Raw genomic sequence first — 21343 nt, forward strand, 5'->3', positions numbered from 1 at the left:
GGAGCATTTTAATGGGTCACCACAAAATAATTTCACTGGTTCATCCAGTGATTCACAAAACCTTTGGAAACACACATAAAAATTTAAATTGAAATGATTCACATTTCAAAATTCTCTTCTAATTTCAGTTTGTGAGATATTCATGTGATTTCCACTACTCAGGAAAATATGATTTATTGCTCAATTATTTGCATATTAATCCATTATAACATGGAAGAACAGTGTAAAACATAGATGCTGATTTGTTTTTAGAGATAAGGTAAAATATTTAACTTCCAATGGGTGATCAAGGTAATTATGCATAATAGGGTTTTTATTCTTCTGAACACAAATTTTGATGACCTAACTTTAGAAAGAAGATTTCAAAAATTCTAACAGATTAAATGATAGTACAGTATTAAAAAGTTACTTATTATAGCTGAAGTGATTAAAAGCCCAAATTTGAAGAATTAGCCAAAATCATCCATGATATAAGAACTGTATGAGGCCATGAACATTATATGTGTGTCTAATATTGACATTAATAAAGGAAACTGCTAGAGTAAGAAATTTTCATCTACTCACTAAAGTGTATGAACTATTTCTGTCTCCTTGAGCTTAACCATAAACCACTCACACTATTAAAAAAGTATTGTACATCTATTTTTTGTATAAAGCATGTTATATTATCTGGCTATTTAACTTTATATTCAAATTTTTAGATTAAATAGACAAAACATTTTTTATTATTATGTGTAAAATTACATATGTAAAAGTTTAAAGGAACTATTCCAACACATTAGTAGTGATTATCTCTCAGTAGTGGGTTGATAGATTATTTTCATTTTTGTATGTATATTTTCTATATATTAAAAAGAATTCTACATTAAGATCAGCAAAATAATTTTAAAAATATTGGCACTGAGTGAACCAAACATCTGGGTAGTTGGCTAGATTTTTGAATTTTCAATATGTTCCTTAGACATTGGATAGATGTAAACTCAGTGAAAGCCATTCATGAAATCTATCTTCACTTATAGAAAAAAAAGTTTTAATACAAGTGCTGAAAAAAAAAGTAAAAATAACTGACTTCCATACTGGGACAATGCAGTTAACAACCAGATGCACTAGTTCATTTCATTCCAAAATGTTTGTTCATTTATATCTTGCTCTATGATCCATGAAAAAAAATGGTCATATTCTACTGACTATGTGGGGTATTTTATTCACAACTATAACATAATCAGCATACTCATGAATGTCCGGTTTGTTCACTTTTTGTCAGTAATATTTACAGGGTGTAAATTTTGCCATCAATTTTTTTTTTGTCTCTGTGTAAGAAAATTAGAGATCTCTACTATAATTATAAAGTCTTTTCTAGTAACTTATAAGCATAGACATACAAGGATGATAATTAGCAATGGTTTTCATTCATATCCTCTTGAAGCAGCTGGAAGAATTTTGAGAGTTCCCAGTCTATGATTTTCTAATAGTAGTTCGCATTAAAAATTGGGTGTAAAAGAAAAGGCTCACAACTCATCTATTTTTGATGTAATACAAAAGAATATAATTTTTAAAATGTATGTCACCATGATTTTATAAAAGATAGAATCTTTATGGATCAGATTAGCAAAATTATGACTTGCCAACTAGCCACAATTTGGCTTTACACCTTACCCTTTCTATGATAAGTCACTTTCTTTCCCTTTTGAGAGCACAAGCCTATGAATCAAAGGCAGAAATATTGCACTGAGAAGCATATATTAAGAATTATATTTATTTTACTAAAATAAGTGATTTTTCTTATTATACCTTATTCTTGGTGTTTATGAGTTTGAAAGAGCTTTTTAGTTTCTAAGGAGTTATTCCCATTGTCTTCATTTTTACTCCAAACCCCCTATTCATTTTTTTCTGATCTGTAAAACACAATAGTGACCTAACATTCTAACTTATATGTAATTCTTATAGCATTCTCTTTAATGGCATTTTCTCATCATCTTAAATTCATATACACAAACTGGATGATTTATTATATAGGATTGGGTTAATTTGATTAGCAAGTTAGAAATCAACACACTTGGTCCACTTGTTAAAATGGCCAATCCATTTCTCTTCACAAACATATTTTTTTAAACTAGTCAGCCTCTTTGTTGTGCAGAGCTTTAACATTTTATAAGTAAAACACAAATAAATTAGAAGAAAACATTACTGAAAATGCATTAAAGAGGAAATCTAATCAGTCAACACACTTAGGATGCTCTTTTTAGTGTCTCTAGATAGGTTGCAAATCAATCTGCAATGCAGTGCCATATTAAACAAATATTCTTCAGGAGGCAAAACTTAATTCTATTTAATAAGGTTCAAAACAATATGCCTACATTTCTAATGTCATAAAAAACTGATAAAAACATATCTTTTGAATCAGCAATACATAACAGGGTCTAAAGATATGTAGATCTTTGGAAATAATACTTCTAAATGTGAAAATGTACCTAAAGAAAATAATCTTGAAAAAGAAAATAATATGTCCAAAGATATTCATAAGAAAATTCTTATAATAATATTAAGTGAAGAAAATATCAAAAGTATATTATCCTATGATTAAAATAATGCTTAAAAATACATACACACAAAAAATTTTTTAATGCATGTTCTGGTAATGATATTTGGTGAAATGTTGGGCAAAATATTTTTTTTTTTACAATTTAAAAAATCTTATCTTAATATTTTTCATGTGAAAAATATATTTTTTTAACAAGGCAACATTATTGTTTCTGCAAATCCTTCTGCATATGTCCTCGGCTTTGCTTAATACCATTCAGTCAAAATATATAGTTTGATTTTGATATTTAAATTCCTTTTTATGTAAAAATGATTAGTTCTTAATGATTTTTTTCTTCAGTATCTGGTATATAATTATAAATGAATAAATATTTGTTATCTATATTAGCCAATGAAGCTAAGGTTGCATATATTTTATCCAATTTTACCACTTCAAATTATATTATAATGAGTCTTACAAATTCCATTTAAATAAAAAATCTCTTATATAATTATTATGCACATTGATGTTAAGTTTTTCTCTCCTTGATTTATCTTAACACTTCTTTAGATTTATATATAATTATACATGATTTTTATCAAGCTACTATCTTAGAGGCACAAATTTTATGTTTAGTACACTGACATCTGTTGCCAAATTTAACATCTCTCGTCATAAATTCCAACATTCTTCTAGCTCTACTATATTACATGTTTGCAATATAAATGAATTTCTGAATTTTCCAAATATTTTCATTTTCAATAGAATGTTTATATTCTTCTTGTTTTAACTATCTTAAATAATTCTGTTTCTTGATCATCTATTTTTCTGTTTTGAATTTGATTTATTTTTAGTCTGGAACATTTTATTGTAATTTTGCATCAGTACATTTTTATACCAACTATAATGATCAAATAGTCAAGTGTGAAGGTGATCGGACTTGATAATTACTATCTTCTATGTGTTTTGATTACTCTAAATACTAAGTATAAAGGAGTGAGCAAAACAGTCTCATGAGTCTTATATAGCATTCTATTTCACTCATATTCGCATTATCTAGACATCATGCATATACCAAGCAGAGGTAAGGATTTAAAGTTATTTGGGTACTTTCTATGAATTATGAATAGAATTGTTACTAAATTTTCAAGATATTCCTGCAAACTACTGCATTCATAGAACATGTATGAACACCTAAGCAAGATTTAAGAAAAACCAAAATTCAACAACTTTACATCCAGAACTTCAGTCGAGAAATAGAATATTACCAACATGCAGAAGTACGTTTTATGACCAAATTTTACCAACTGATTTCTTTTCTATGAAATTGTGTTGATATTTCAGTTACCCATAATAGGATTTTTTTTTTTTTTTTTTTTTTTTTTTTTTTGCAGTGATGTGCTAGAGGTGATTGCTACTAGCACCCAAGATGTTACATTTTCTTTTCAATTCTGTCTTCATTGAGATGGTAGTCTCGGCTTGAAGTCAGTCAAGGCAAAATTATTTGTGCCATGAAAATCAACAAATGCTACAAATAAGCCCTTTCCACACCCAGACAGATGTGAAATATTTACCAGCACAACACTGAATCTTTGGACCTGGAAAGAACATGGCATATAGACACAGACATGTTTGGAGTCTAATTCCAACTGTCACTAGCTATTTAATCTTAGAAAAGTATCTAAATTTTGGTTACTTATTTATAAAATAGGGACAAAGTACTTTTTTAATGTGATGATAATTAAATGTGAACCCATATGAAAAGTTATTAGTCAGTCCCCTGGAACAGAATGTGTCCATTTAAGTGTTCATTTATTTCCCATATATAATGGGAATAGTTATCATCAAAATTCAGAAAATAAATTGAACCTGCTTATATATATATTTTTCTACCTTATATTTAAAATCTGGTAACTTATTTTCTGGATCCTAAGCTACATGTATGTTCTTTTAGGAAGTATGAAAGTAAAAGTCAATTTTGTGTGTCCATCAAGTAATGGTCTTTCAAAAGTAGAAGATTTAGAACTGATTGTGGAAATTCAGTTATTCCAAGGAAGATATTTCCATTTATGCTAATTTTCCAGGAAAAAAATATTTTACATGGTTTTCATATTTCAATTGAATAAATTATATCTACAATTACAAATTTAATGTTTCTTTGTGGGTTTAATGATTATAGTTCAGTATCTTCCTTCTGTTATATTTTACTTAGACTATGTTTTATAGATAGCTTTTAATTAAGTATTGAGGAAACAATCAATGCCAATAAAAGTCTTCGTATCCTTTCCAATCCAATGAAATCTTCATTTATTTCCATAACTAAATATAATTAACATACGTTAAAATCCAAATAATCTAGGTTTGAATTCCTATTCAATTGAGAATGTCCTCAGATATAATACAATGTGAACATGGACAATGGTAATATTATTTCCAGTTTAGAACACTAGTGATAGTTGGGCACAGTAGAAGTGACTCTTTAGACTGCTTTTAAAAGATGACTGGGATATAGATCTATGGCTAGACTGAATGGTGCAGGATATAGGGGGAGGAAGGAAAATATTACTAACTAGTGTGATGGAAAAAGTCTTTGGTGGTACAGGAAGTCTAGTCAGATAAGGAACAAACATATGAATATTGATTTTTTAATATATGATTATTCCATAAAATATTTTAAAAGCTTCCTTGAATCATAATATTCTCTTTTAACTAGGTATTTCAACACAGATGAAATGTAAACAGAGAAACTTTGTCTCCTCCATGATTAAGCACAATGGCTCAGTGGATGCTTATTGGTAATTATAGCATGCCAGCTCATGAAAAGGACATACATTTTAGAGATATATAACATCATTTATAAAATATGATTTACATAAAACATGAAAGACCACTCACAGGTATATTGGCCCTAAGAGAACAAGAGGAGAGCAAGGAGGGCTATGCCTTATTCAACTTGAATAAGGGCTAATGCATGCCTAGAACCAAACGAGAGTTTATTATATGTTTGTCGAGTCTATTCTGAAATATAAATATTACCTGTAAACTGACGAGTCATATGTGATATATATATCTTATATATAACTAAATTTATGTAGAATAAAAGAGACTTCTGTGATCATGTTTTTCTTCTAAACATCCTACCAAGGAATTTATGGATTCCTAATTTCTTGGAACATATGATATTTTCTTGGCATCTTTCTCTTCAAAGTGAATAAAGCAGAACACCACCAAAGCAGATGGTGTGTTTTAAATCAATATAAAAAAAATTATATATATATATTTAATGCTTTTCTTAAATGAAATTTATTTATTTACATATTTAGTTTTTATTGGATGCGTGCATACTGCTTAATTATTGGAAACTATGCCAGTTTATTCTTAATTTAAGTTTAAAAAAATTAAAAAATATTTACTAAATGATTACCATATGCTAGCATGCAGGTAGTGGTTACAGAGATAAATGAAGCATTGCTTTAGTTTGAAGGTTTTCACAGTTTAGAAGGGATGTCAGTCATATAAATAATTGACTATAATAAAATATGATAAATGATAATTACGGAATTTTGTATAAAGTAGTATGAAAGCATAAATAATTAATAAATCTGCTTTATGATAGCTTGCCTGTGTGTTGATCACATTTAAGTATGAGTTTTTTTTGTAAAAAAATATTAATTAAAACTATAATAACATTCCTTTTTCCTATAAATATTTGAAATATCCTATAATTTGAGAGGGAAAAATATTTAACACACAAACTAATCAACAGCAAATAACAAGTGAGGCGTTATTTTTTTTCCAAACAGCCTTATGATGTGACAGTAGTTCCTAATTTATGACCTGCACTACAGTTCTAAAAGTCAGAATTCATTCCTTTCAACCTTGATGCTGTACCAGAGAAGCAATGCAGAGTCCAAAAAAGATATATCATCCCTCGGATTCAGAGCTTCTGCGACTCCCCTTAAGAATTACATATCATTTATGAGCATTTTCATGTTCATAAATTATATTTATTAGAGAGGCTTATTGCTTAATAACCTTTGGGCACATTTACAAAAGTAATAAGACAATCTCTGCCACTGCAGCTTCAATTTAATAGGCAGCAGAAAAACAAAACATCCTTAGCCACATGAAGCAAAAATGAAAAACAAGTCCAGATAAAATTTGTTCCAAACCTCGGGAATATAAAGAGAGATACCAACATTTCAAAATTTATCCTTGCTGTGGAAAAATAGTCATATTTATTATCCTTTTATGTGTGTGTGACATATATTCTAAGTTTTGGGACATGTACAAGGTTAAGGTTGTCCATAAGCCTGCCAAAGAGAATCAGAAATAAAACCAAAACCAAAATAAAGGATACAGCTCCAGATTTTCAATGAGGCTACATGATCACATGGGAATCAAGAGTTGACTCATTGTGGTCAACATGACTCTGGGTAGATTTTACTGCATCTTTAATGTTCTTATTTTAAGTGAAAATATATTACACTACCATCTAAAGGATAGGATTACTTTCCCTTGGCTGCAGGAATTTAATATTTGCTCTGACTGGTGTCAAAGAGAACAAGAGTTAGGAGCATTGTTAATTTCCATGTTAGAAAAAATATTTTTTTATATCCCTGGATGCCTGTTACCAGTTGAATCGTGTCTCCTTAAAAAAAGACATGTTGATGTCCTAATCTTGGGAACTTCTGAATGTGACCTAGTTTGGAAATAGGGTTTTTATAGATGTAATCAAGAATGTGAGGTCATACTGGATAAGAGTGGGCCCTAACCAACGACTGGTGTTTTTATAACAAGAGGGAAATTTGGACACTAACATACAGAGAAGAAGGTCATTTGGAGATAATGGCAGAGATTGAATTGATTCACGTACATTCCAAGGAATGCCATGGATTGCCAATAACCAACCACCCAAAGCTAGAAGAAGCTAAAAATGATTCCTCCCCTAGAACATTCAGAGAAAGTATAGACCTATTATTTTGGACTTTCATCCTCCAGAACTGTGAGAGAACAAATTTATATTATTTGTAGCACTTCGTTATAGCCACCGTAGGAATATAACGCAAAGCTTAGATGGAAACTTTATGTAAAGAAATGCTATAGTTTTCCACTTAGACCATTCCCTGGACAAAAGATCCTCCAACTTTTTCTATAAAGGGCTAGATAGAAATTGTTTTTGGTTTTGTAGGCCATACGAGCTCTGCCACAATTATTCAACCCTGCCTTTGTAGCACAAAAGCAGCTATAGGCAATACATAAATGAACATGGCTATTTTCCAATAAAGCATTATTTATAAAAACAGATGGTTGATTCATGTCTAGGCTGTCTCATACTGCTTCCTTTCGACTTTTTCATTTTCATACAGATATCCTGATTTATTTCCCTTTGGCTGGTATGTGAAAACATGTTTTCTTCTCAGCTTTTAGATTGATGTAATTTTGGATATGTTACCTAAATGTGGTAGATAGAATAATGGTCTCTGAAAGATGTCCATGTTTTAATCTCTGCAATGAGTAAATATGTTACCTTATGTGGTAAAATTAAATGAAGGATCTTCTGATGTTATGATTATCCTGGGTTATCTGTGTGGTCCAAATGTATTCATAAAGGTAATTATTATGTGTGTGGTCCCAAAGTAATTATATTGCCACACTGCTGACTTGAAGATGGGACCATAAACCAAGGAATGCAGGGGATCTCTAGAAGCTAGAAAAGATGTGGTTTCAGATCCTTCTCAGAACCCTCAAAAGGCAGGCAGCCCTACCTACCAATTTTAGACTTCTGAACTCCAAAACTATAAAATAATACATTTGTGCAGTTTTAAAGCACTCGATAAGTGATAATTTACTATAATAATAATAAAAACGAATGTCGGGTTTTAGCTTCTTATATTCCAAGAATATCTTTTAGACTCTTACCATTTCCATGTTGTCACACTTACTAACTAATAAGTGAAACTCAACAACTTAGTGTTTATTGCTAGGTATGCTCCATAATTCAAAGCCAGTAAACTTGGGTCTTTCTTTTCTGAAGCATTGAGAGAAAAATAGGAATCAGAACAAAAACAAAATAACAAACTTCTTAAATGTGACCCTTCCTTGTTGAATCAGTGTGATGGCTAAATGTGTCTTACCATACATGATAAAAAACACAAACTTAATCTTGAAAAGAAAATGCACTAGATGTGCAACATTCTTGGTCTAGATCTCAGGGCCTCTGACGATGTTGGGCTGGCACTGATTTCTCTACCAGAAGATGAACCTCATTTCAGAAAGACTCTTGTTCAATATGCATAGGAGATGTATAAACAAATATTGGAACTTAATTCTTGTAAGATTCCTATCAGAAAAAGGAAATTTCAGACTATTTCCTGGAAGAAGGGTTCTCACATATATCCCTGGGAATTGAGTTCATTGCTAGTTTACAATTCCTTCCCCCTAAAATATGGAGGAGACTACCTATAGGAAGTGCAAATTACCAGAACTACGGAATACAGGTATTACCGAGTACTCCTTGTTTGTTCATATGTTCCCCATTAAGTTCAGTGTTGAACCTGGGCAACGATTATGTCCCTTGGGGAAATTACTGAACTTCCAATCTTCCTCAAAGAAACCATTGTGAAAATTTTACCTTTCAGTATAACAGCCCTTTACTGAAAACTAAATGTGTACCCACAAGCCTGGCAAAGGGGCTTGTCATTTCAGTTCCTTTTCATTCCTTCCTCCATCTCAGCATTCCGTGGCTCTGAGTGTCCTTCACTAGAATCATTCTCACTCAGGCTTTCCTGGGGACTTGAACATTCTTTTGCTGCTACTTTTCCAGAAGAAACAAAGTACAATAGAAGATAAACCAAGAAATACACGAAACGCACCCATAAAACAAATTCGTTGTATAATTTTAACAAATAATTATTCATATGGAAAGAAAGCAAACTATTTGGTGATTAGATCAATCGAAGTGGTGACGTCACTGAAGCCTGCTTTTAAAATATGAAGATAGGGTAGTCTAGATCTACGAGTGCAAAGGCATGAGGCGAGAAAACAAAATCTCTGAAAAGGAACCTCAGAACAAAAGCATACGTATGACAAGGAAGAGGCTGTTCAAGGAAACTGTTTTATCATCCATGCAGCTGGTTTCTGCAGATGGTTTTGCAATATAATCTGATAAGCAATTATTACTATATTCCTACTTACAGAGTACCAGAGACTTCTTAACATATAAAAACATTATGGTTTTAATAACTCACAGCTCTGCTTTTACATTCTTAAGTCAATGAATTTGCATTGAAAGAAACTCTGACTATAGCAAGAATTAACAAATTGTTTTACTTGTAATCGTATTAGTATATATCTAGGGTTTATGAAATTACCAGTTCTTCAGTGTTTTCAAGCAACGACTATCAATGACAGATATTTTTGGATATTCTTCATTTGTTTCCCATGAGCTGTTTATAGTACATAAAGTTCATTTTAAGATACATGCACTTTAAACTTTTAAAAACTTTTCATTAAGTATAACACATACACACAAAAATAAAAAATGTGGAGCTCAACAAATGATCACAAACTGGATGCCCATATAATCGCTACCTCGGTGAAGAAACAGATTGTTATTGTTTCCAGATGCCTCTTTCCAGAGCCCTTCCAATCACCCCTACCTTCACCAGAGCATCTCGTTTCCAATATCATGTGTCAACACTGCCTATTCTTCAATCTTATATAAAGTATGTATTATTTATTTTGTATCCAACTTTGTTTATTGACACTTTTATGAGAGTCATCCATGGTGTTTGTGAAACTGTAGTTCTCCTATTTTAATTTTATATAGTATTCAATCATGTTCCCAGATAACAATCAAATTCTTGTTGTTGGATGAGTTTTGGGATATTATTAAAAGATACTTTCTTATACACATCTCTATTCATATACATGTGAAGAAGTCGATAAATCCGTAAGCTCCAAAAGAAATTAATTATTTCCCCACCTCTAAGGTGGGGAAATGTCTCTTGGTTGAAACCACATAAAATTAAGTAAAGATATTCTTTATGTATCTTTAAAAACTACCAGATATCCTTCTGGGGGAAAAAAAAAATCATTGTTTAGCTTAATTATTAATGATGCTACCTTATTCTTTCATATTGGGAATTTTGTTTATAAGAAAATATCTATTAAATTAGATCAGATATAGAAAATTTGCTCTTATATATAATGTGAGGTTTTGTCAGATGCTATTATATGCCAAAAATTTCATACACATGTTAAAGGGAATAATTTATGTTATTTCTATTAATGCCGTCACTGTTTTAAAGAACTGTCACAAGCTTTGATATGTAGTATTTATCCATGTGATGAGCACATGTAAAGTTTTGGGAAATTGTTAAGTTATTATACATATTATCATTTAAACAGTGACCAAAATTGTAAAGTTGAACTCTGGAGAGTGAATTCTCTGAGACTAATGCTGTTTTCCTACTGGTTACTGACTAGACTTTTGACTATTACTAAGAGTAGAACACTGTATCCATGGAAACAGAGCATTTAACCTCAAATGGAAATATGTTCAAAATTTTTCTGCTCTTTATAAATGTTTTCACAGTTAAAGATAATAATTAAGAAATCAAGGTTAAGTATTTCATGACATTAATGAAGACATGACTTAAAGGCCTTGAGCAAAATATTGTTAGTCAGCTATTAATGCCAGAAATAGGTCCCAAACCTACAGGTCATAGTTTCTTAAATATTTGATAGTTGATATATATTACTAATTGTACAAATACATTGTGCATATGAAAAAGGAAATAGTTTTCATGGGTGGAAAAGTGTTAAGTTTGAGATTAAAGCTAATGTTTTATTTCCTATTTAGGTCAACATGTATTATACATATATCTAATGATGCATATACTTATTGGTTAGTTTTATTATTTAAAAATACTTTTCTATATTCAAATTTTCTGATATTTTTACCATTACAAATGTGTAGTTATAATTTAATAACACCGCCAATTTTCTTGAATTATTTTCCTAAATAATTTCCTAGAAATTATTATTTTATTATCTTATTTAGCTTAAAGTGAAGTATACATTTAGATATTTTATTTCATATAATGGCAAATTTGATTTTATCTATTAAGAAGGTATAGTGTCAGAATAGGAGACCAATATACTAAGAAAATAATATGTAGATATTTTTATTCATTCTGCATCATAGTTTTTTTAGCTTCTAAAATTTAAATATTGACTACCAACCCATTTATCTTTCCTTATCTTTTGCTATGTTCTAAATAGGCATATTCCCTTCATACACGTTAATGTTTTTTTGTATAATCTTGTTTCATGCTAAGCCTAGATGAATTCTCTGATGATTTCTACCAACACATTGAATGAGAAGTAATTTAGGTTCTATATAAACTCTTCCAAAATACTGAAGGAATGGAAATAATGCCCCAGTCATTCTAAAAGACCATCATTGTTCTGATACCAAAGCCTGTCAATTCATTACAAGTAAAAATAAATAAATTAATAAATAAATAAATAAGTATAGACCAGTATACTTTATGATCATAGATGCAACAAATATTTTTAAAATTTTAGCCAAATAAATCCAATAGTATATAAAAATGATAAGCCCTCATGACCACATGTGTTTTCACCCCAGGAATGAAACATTGCATTCACAGTAAATAACAATGAATGTAATTTGCCATATTAACAGACTAAATAATAAAACCATATGGTTATCTCTTTTAAGATAAAAACAAACAACAAATAAACACATAGCATTTTACAAATATAATATCCATCCCTGGGAAGAACTCTTAGAAAGCTAGGAGCAGATGGCAATTCCCTTAACTGATAAGGAACAGCTTTGAAAAATCTACAGCTGACATCACTGAAAAGTAAAAGACTAAATCTTATTTTCCCTTAAGATCGTGAACAATTCAAAGATGTCTTATTTCACCACTTCCATTCAGTATTGTACTAGAGGTTCTAGCCCACGCACCAAAAAAAAAAAAAAAAGAAAAGAAAAGAAAAGAAAAGGCAAAACATCCAGATTAAAAACGAAGTATAAATGTCTTTATTCAAATATCAAAGAAGAAAATTCTATGATATCAACAAAAAGTACTAGAACTAAGTGAATTTTAACAAGATTGCATGATACAATATCAATATTCAAATATCAGTTGTATTTCAATAAACTATATCAAACAATTTGAAATTTAAGTAAAAAAATAAGCTTGATTTACTATAATATCAAGAAATATGATTCGGTTGAGAGTAAATATGACAACATAAGAATTTTATACTGAAAACTAGAAAATATTGCTAAAATAAACTAAAGAAGGCCTAAATGAATGCACCTATATAATGTGATCATGTTTCAAAATATTGTGAAGAAGTGAATTGTACCCAAATTGACCTTTGGAAATATCGTGAATCTAATAAAAATTCTAGCAGGATTTTTCGTAGGGTTCAACAAACTTATTCAAATAATCACATAGAAATGGAAAGAACATAAAATAGATTTGGAGAAGGAGATGACACTAGATACCAATTTTACCTGAATTTTTAAACATTATTCCATCCAGTTCAATGTGTAAGGTACTTGGAAATTACCACTCCATCCAACAAGTAAAAAGGCTCAACAGGCTAAAAAATAACTCTTAGACCCAAAGGAGAGGGCAAGACACAGGGAAACCCCTGTCCATAAGATTGGAGAGTAAGATAAGCAGATACAGGGAGTAGTGGCTTACCGGAGCAGAAACTTGTACGAGGAAATTGCTGCAGGAACCAGTGCTGAGGCAGGGAATGATGAATTGCAGTTGATGTATTGTTGGAGGTTCAGTGTGGACAAGTCTGAGAGCTAAAAACTCCAGGAGAACCCTGTCATAGTGTGCCCAGGCAATACTGTGAGATTTGCCTCTAGGAGATGGACAAGTTCTCAAAACGAATATCAGAGAAAAACCCTCTCTTGCTTCCCATAGAGGGAGGGGAAAATGAACCATTTTGAATTAACCCAGAACACTTGGTTCTGTTTAACAAGGCTTGCCTTCAGGGAAAACTAATTAAGTAGATCCTAAACTGCTGGGGTATTATTTCCTCCCCTAACTTACCTGAGGGAAGGAAAGTATCCAACTCTAGCCTGATCTAGTCCTCCTCTCATACCTGGTGGGATGGGGGTGGAATGAGGAGAACTGAGAAAAAAACCTCGAAGTTCACAATCCAGAAGCAAAGGCTAGCGAAAAGACTGAGACCTAATTATAAAAATAGAAACTTTCCCCTGCCCCAACCCCTCACCATCATATTACTAAAGTCCTGTTTATTTATTTATTATTTTTTTTTTAACTCTGTAAAGCCTACCAAGAAAAAAGTACAAGGCATACCGAAAGTCAAAAAAAAGCACAATTTGAAGATACTGTGCAAGCATCAAAACCAGACATGGTTGAAATGCTGAAATTAGACTGGGAATTTAAAACAACTATGATTAATATTCTAAAGATTCTACAGGACACATTGTAAGAACACATAACCAGAGAGATAGAAATTCTAAGAAAGAATAAAAAAGTGCTGAAGATTAAAACAAACCAATAAACAAAAATTTCTCATTTTTGTAATAGAAATGAGAAATGCCTTGATGGGCTTACAAGCAGACTGAGCATGGCTGAGGAAAGAATCTCTGAGCTAAAGGATATATCAATAGAATTCTTAAAAATCAAAAAGCGAAGAGAACAAAGACTAAAAGTACAGAACTGAATATCCAAAAATTGTGAGACAATTACAAGGGTGTAACACATGTGTAATGGGAATACCAGAAGGAGAAGAAAAAGAAAAAAGAACAGAAGAAATATTTAAAAGAATAATGACTGAGAATTCTCCTCAAATGAATGTCAAACATCAAACCACTGATCTAGGAAGTTCAGAGAACACCAAGTACATTAAATGCAAAACAAAACAAAACAAAACAAAACAAAAAACAAACACCACCACCACCAACAACAACAAAATGCAAAAAAAAATCAAAGATAATGAAAATATCCTGAAAGAAGAAAAAAAATCCAAATTCTCTTCAGAAATCATTCAAGTAAGAAGAGAATGGAGTGAAATATTTAAAATGTTCAGGAAAAACACCAGACACATAGAATTGTGTACCCATGAAATTATCTTTCAAAAGTGGGGGGGGGGAGACTTTCTCAGAGAAACCAAAATTGAGGGAATATATCCAGTATACTTGCTTCTTAAGAAATATTAAAAGAACTTCTTTAAAAAGACGAAAAATAATATAGATCAGAAAGTCAGATCTACATAAAGTGAAGAAGAGCACTGAAGAAGAAATAGGTGGCAAAATAAAATTTTTATTTTTTCTTATTCTTAGTTGATCTATTGTTTCAAAATAATATTACCAACAATGCATTTGATTCTATGTGCTTATGTATATACCTACACACTTCTAAATGCACATATATGTATATGTTTATATAAGCTTATATATAAGTAAAATGAATGACAGCAATGATACAAGGGATAGGAAGGAAAATTAGAATTATTTTATTATAAGGTACTCATACTACACGTGAATCACTATAGTGTTATTTGAGAGTGTACTTGGATTAGTTGTTAATGTATATTGCAAATTCTGGGGCAACTGTACACACACAGACACACAAACATGGGAAAAAAAGGAGTATAATTAATTTGCTAAGAAAAGAGAGAAAATGAGACCATGTAAAATGCTCAATTAAAACCACAAAAGGCAGAAAGGGTAGGAGACAAAAATAGTAATAAAGAATAAAACTACAAATAGAAGGTAGCAAAGTTATTACGTAGCTATGATAATCAAAATTTTGAGTTTGGAAGAAAAATAAATCAATGAAAAAGAATATGGAGTTCAGCTATAGACTGAAATATATGTGGCCAATAGATTTCCATCAAAGTTTCAAATTAATTCACTGTAGAAATGATAGTTATTTTTTCTTTTTTAATTAAGGATGCTTGTACAACTAGCAATCATATAAAAAATGAATTTTACACATACAAAAATAACTCATGTGTAGAGGAAAATAGGAAAATATCTTTGTGACTTTAGGTTAGGCACAGAATTTTTAGGTATAACACCAGAAGTATGAACCATAAAAAAGAAATAACCAGTTAGTAGAATATTATAAAAATAAGAAGTTCTGCTCTTTGAAAGATACCATTAAAATGTAAAGCAAGCTACATACAGGGAGAGAATAATCGCACATCGCATAGGAAACAATCAACCTAATTAAAAAGTAGATAATTTGTACTTCTTAATGCCATTCATAAAAATAGTCACGGGGATGTAAAGTACAGTATAGGGAATATAATCAATAAGATTATAAGAATGTATGGTGTCAATTGAGTGCTACACTTATCGTGGTGAGTACTTCATAAGGTATACAAATGTCTAACCACTATGTTGTACACTTGAAACTAATATAATGTTGTATGTCACGTATAATAGAAAAATTAATAAATACAGAGAAAAAAGTGGACAAAGTATTTGAACAGACATCTCATATGCACAAAAGGGATGATAAATAAACCCATGAAAAGATGTTTAGCATCATTCTGCATTTGGAAAATGCAAATTAAAACTACAATTAAATACAACCTGAAACTTCTTAGTATGACTAAAGCAACAAATGAATAAAACAAAACAAAACAAAAATAAATGAATAAATGTGTCAAGGTCTGACAAGACAGTAGAGTAACTGAAGCTCTAAAAACTTTTGTTGGGAATATAAAATGATACACTCCTTAGGTAACAGTTTGTTAATTTCTTAAAAGTTTAACGTGTACTTAACACATGATCTAACCATTCCACTGTTGGATATTGACTCAATAGAAACACAAGCATATTCCCATACAAATAGTTAACAAGAATGCTCAAAGCAGCTTTGTTTGTAAATGTCCCAAACTAGAAACAACCTAAACTAAAAGAGGAAGTGCATAGATATATTGTGGTACAAACATACAATGGAATACTACTTATCAATTAAAGGAACGAGCTACTGATATCCTCAACAACATGAGTGAATTTCAGATTGAAAATGCTAAGGGAATAAATCCAGAAAAAAAGAGGTGCATATTAGATAATTCTATTTACATAAAATTCTAGAAAATCCAAACTAATCCATAACGACAGAAAAAGATCAGTGGTTGCCTCGGTGTAGATAAGTAGACATGGGGAAAGGGGTTGGAAAGGCGCCCAAGACAACGTGTCACAGGTGTACTTATATTGCAAAACTTCCAAACTTTATATTTTAAATATATGCAATGTAATGTTTGTCGGTTTTACCTAAATTAAGTTTTTCTTTAGGAGAGTCTACAACACATTATCTCAGTCTACCAAGACCTCGCACTGAATATACCTATATTTTTATATAAGATAAAAGAAAAATCTAGGGGAAAAAAAAGCTAGTTGATTATTTCTTATTCGTGGATATCCAATGTCTGTTAATATTGAGTTAATAGATCTTTTCTAGTATTTCATGGTTGATAAAACTTATTTTTCCTTACAGAATTCAAATGTTCTTCTAGGCTCTTAAAATGTCTATAGGGCAAAAGACTTCTTATAATGCCTACTGAAAAAAAAGGGGGGGGTGGGGTTTGCTAGAAAACAATTTAATAGGGAAAAGAGAGGAAATCATTTTTATTTTCTGGGAAAGGTGAACGGTAGCTGCTGACATATTCCTATAAGAATTCTTAAAATGCAAGTGTTTAAATTACAACCCTCCCCAGAATGTTTTAATCATAATAGTTGAATTTTCTGGAGTCAGTCTGTTCCTGTCTCAGCTCATATACTACCAGCTGGATAACCGTATTATTTCACTTTACTTTCTTTTTAGTTGTGAAAATAACATTAGTAATCAATTTACACTTCTCAAACCAATATTCATAGCATGCTAAAGTAACTGAAATTTTCATTATTGATAGCTAAAACTTAATACGTACCAGAAGATTATTTTATAGGCATTATCATCTTTATTCTTTGAAGCAACCTTATATTATAAATATCAGGTTTTATTATATCTATTTTAATGAAGAATGGAATGCCTAGACTATACAAAATATTTTTCAAATCCATATAGCCAACAAATGTAGGATTGACACTCAAAACTCTGTGTGACTCTAGCATCTATTATTTACCTTTTGTGGGTGTTATTTTAAATCATACAGATAAACTGCAAAGTTTTAAAATATTTAATTTTTGGATTAAGGATTTCTTTGTTAGATATTATGGGAAATCAGACTCTTATGGAACACTTCTAATTTGAACTCATTTTCAATAATCCTAATGCGTAATTTGTTTAGTATTTAGATTCGGAGTGTAATTGGGAGTAGGAATATGGCAGGGTTCCATAGATTAACTGGAACTGTTGAAAAGGGATACATCATTTCAGTTCAAAATGAATTCTACCAAAACATGAATTAAAAATAGCATCGAGTGGAATCTGTGCTTGTTTGGATATTTGTAACAAGAAATAATGTGATGTTCAATGCTCAGGATGATAAATCTATTTTGTGTAAAGAAAGATATAATGCCAAAGATAAGATTACAAATAAGATAACTAGGGAGCAGGAAAATCTTTTACTCTCTCAAAACACATATTTCAGAATCAGCAACTTAGAAACAGATTTCTTCCTGATGATTTGTGTATCTTGAAAATAAATTAGGAAGATACATGATATTCTATTACAGCTCTTCAAACTACTAATCTTAGCTTCATAAGAAACCCTAAAAGTCTGAAACTATTTGTCAAGTGGCAATACACTGAGTACTGTATTATGTTCTCTTGGCAGTGTATTGAAATATTTGTAATTTTCATGTTTTATAGTTCCCTGGAATCATTAGCACACTTTCATTTTAGAGGCTGTGCTAAATTCAGAACTAGAGTCAATAGTTTGAGGAAATGAAAGTGAGGGGTGAGATTCATTTTAATAGTTGGGGAACTCGACTGCAAAAATGATCTGTCAGTATTTTTCTGGAACACAACACTCTATGTAATTAGATTGGTGGAATGAAGAGAGATAGAAAGGACAAGATTAGAGATGTTCTTTTGGGAATAATTAGCCTTGAGAATGCAGTTAAAACTATGTGAGCATAAAAACTTGCATAGTCAAATCTTGAGGGAAAAGAAGAAAGAATATAGAACGATTAAGAGCGATGGAAAAGGACATCTTAATAGAAGCAGAGGGCAAAGTGTAGGCATTGGAATTAATAAAATTCTTTTTTACTAGAACTGAATCATTGAACAATCTTTTTCATTGTTGTTAAATTGGGTGTGTTGATGTTACACTAATATCTCTTGCACTTCATATTATAAAAAAATATACTACTTTGGTCATGCTCGTTATTAAATTATAGAACTCTTGAAAAAGAAACTGCATCCTTCAGTTTAATTATGCATTATGTTATGCATATAACATTATTTAATATATAACATTGAACAAGAAAATCTGAGGGACCTTTAGATAGATAACATCATAGGTCTGTTCACGAAAGAAACATCCAAACTTGTAGAAAGCCTTAATAATTTATTTGAGCTGAAATTTTGAAGACACACCAAAAGCCAGATAATGAATTGAGAAAATGCTCCAGAGAAAAGGAGTTTTGCAGTTCTTTTTGTGTATTTAGAATCAAAGGGAAACAAGTAAGGAAGGTTACATAAAATCTTTTGCTGGTAGATTAAGGAGGTGAGAGAAAGCAAAGCAAGGAAGTCTATAGGATTTGATAAAAAAGGAAAATGGAGAGATACATAGTTATCGTTTGTTTTTACATTGGTGGGCATTGGATAGCCAACATTTAACAATTGCAGCAAAGAGAGATGATGTATGGGCAACAAGAGAACAAGAAGTTTTGCTGTAATTGTGCTCTGTTGACCATGGGTCTGCTCTTGAAAGGTCTGGAAGAGAAAATTACTCTGATATTTCAAAGGTATGTTATCCTGGATGCACAAGAACAACAAACAGAGTTAATTTAAGATAAAGATTAACCTTTTACTAAGAAAGCTATAGGCCTGGTATATAACTACCCACCATCACCTGCCCAGTTAGCAGATAATGTTCAGACTATCTTGTTTAGTTACTTTTGGTCACTGGGCTTGTCAGACCTGCCATGTAGTCCCCTGAGCAGATAATTTTATTTTTGCTGCTTTGTTTGCCAAATTCAGGATCAAAATTTATTCCTGCCTACCGAAAAATAAGTCCCTTTGCCAAATGCTCACTACAGATTCTGTAAGAAAATGCAAACTCTTACAGAGTTCAGAGTCCAGGTAGCCCACTACTAGAGTAATTTTTCAAAGTATCAGATTGTATGTTTAAAATCCATCTGAATCGCTTCTTGGCCTTTTGGCTAAGATCAAGTGTAGTATGTGTTCTTATCAGTTTTAAATCCATCTGAATCATATATATATATGATTTATCATATCACCATATGATATATGGTGATAATATATTATCACCATAATGACTTTACTATAACATAAACATCTCCTCCCTATGTATGTGGGTTAAATCGGGAGGTAGGAAGATGCTCTAACTTTGTACTATGGCCCCATCGAACTCTCTAGAATATCACTCAGTATTCACAGGGTCATGGCTGTTATGGTTTGAGAAATAGGGCCATATGGAAAGATACTTAAAAATAGACATGGGAGAGCCACATCCGACATGACAACACGATAAGCTCCACAAACCCACTCCTCAGTGACACTGGTGAAAATTTTAAAAATTAGAACCACTTCCCTGGAAAAAGCCTTAGAGGTGTCCAGTTAATAAATAATTTATTCAAAGAAATGTACAAAAAATTGGTAAGGACTGAGAGATTCTGTGATATTTGAATGGAGGCCCCTATCCATCCTCCCCAGCTAAAGAGATGGGAACTCTACACCACGCTATTTCAACTAAGAACCCAGAGTACACTCTGCACCCAGCTCTCAGCTAGAGGGCTGTCTTCCTGGGAAGGAAAAATGTTCTTGTTTCTCCTCCTGCTCTCAGATATCTGTTAGTGAGGCTAAGTTCCAAGTGAGCGTGGCAAGAGATGGGTGCTTGCTTTGTTTTCTTCACCCAACTCCAATGTATGGTATAGAACCTTTATTTTGGATGTAGCACTGTTGAAAATGCTGGGACCTCCATCACCCTTGCCCTGGCTTAGGGGCAGAGTTTCCGCATCTAAAAAGTAACCAAAGACACTTGAAACTGCTGCTCCCTGCTTCCACCCGCCACTAAGCACTCAGCTCCTAAAGTAACTCAGAGAGAAGGATTCCATTGTCTCAAGTCCTAGCTCCCTAGATTCTTCCCAAGTGGTGGAAGGGCAGTGGGGTGAGGGAGAAGCCATAGAGCAGAGAGCTTCAAATCCTTCAGCAAAGTAACTGGATTTCATTTGTCAGAGTGTGAAATTCAAGCATGAGGGCACTCTTCAAAAGAATAGAGGTTATAAGGAAAGGCAGTTGGGATTAGATTAAAGGATTCCCTGGAGATAAAGGCTAAACTATAGACTCAATAGGTTGCCAGAGGTAAAACGGGATAGAAACAGCTGGAAAGAAAGAATCTTCCTGGAGTTAGAGTAAACACCAAGCACTGACTTCAGGAACTTTTCCTTCAAAGGAACCAGAATTTGATTGGATTAGTCTATGAATCAATACACGTCCCAGGGCAGTGTTGAAAACAGTAGAGTGATCCCCCAGAGATTAGTGGAGGTTAACAAGGATGTGTGATCAGGGAAAGACACAACAAAAATAGTTTTGCCTAAACCCGCAGACATCCCAAAGTGAGAATGGACATTTCTAAATAATCCAA

At 31.7% G+C, this 21343-nt stretch overlaps 1 pseudogene; it reads left to right on the forward strand.

Annotated features, from left to right (window-relative positions):
- The first annotated feature begins 19878 nt into the window (after nucleotides 1-19878).
- On the forward strand, nucleotides 19879-20021 carry LOC118606171 (annotated as a pseudogene).
- The last annotated feature ends 1322 nt before the right edge of the window (nucleotides 20022-21343 follow it).

Source organism: Rousettus aegyptiacus, unplaced genomic scaffold (genome assembly GCF_014176215.1).
Source record: "Rousettus aegyptiacus isolate mRouAeg1 unplaced genomic scaffold, mRouAeg1.p scaffold_m13_p_1, whole genome shotgun sequence".
Classification (NCBI taxonomy): domain Eukaryota; kingdom Metazoa; phylum Chordata; class Mammalia; order Chiroptera; family Pteropodidae; genus Rousettus; species Rousettus aegyptiacus.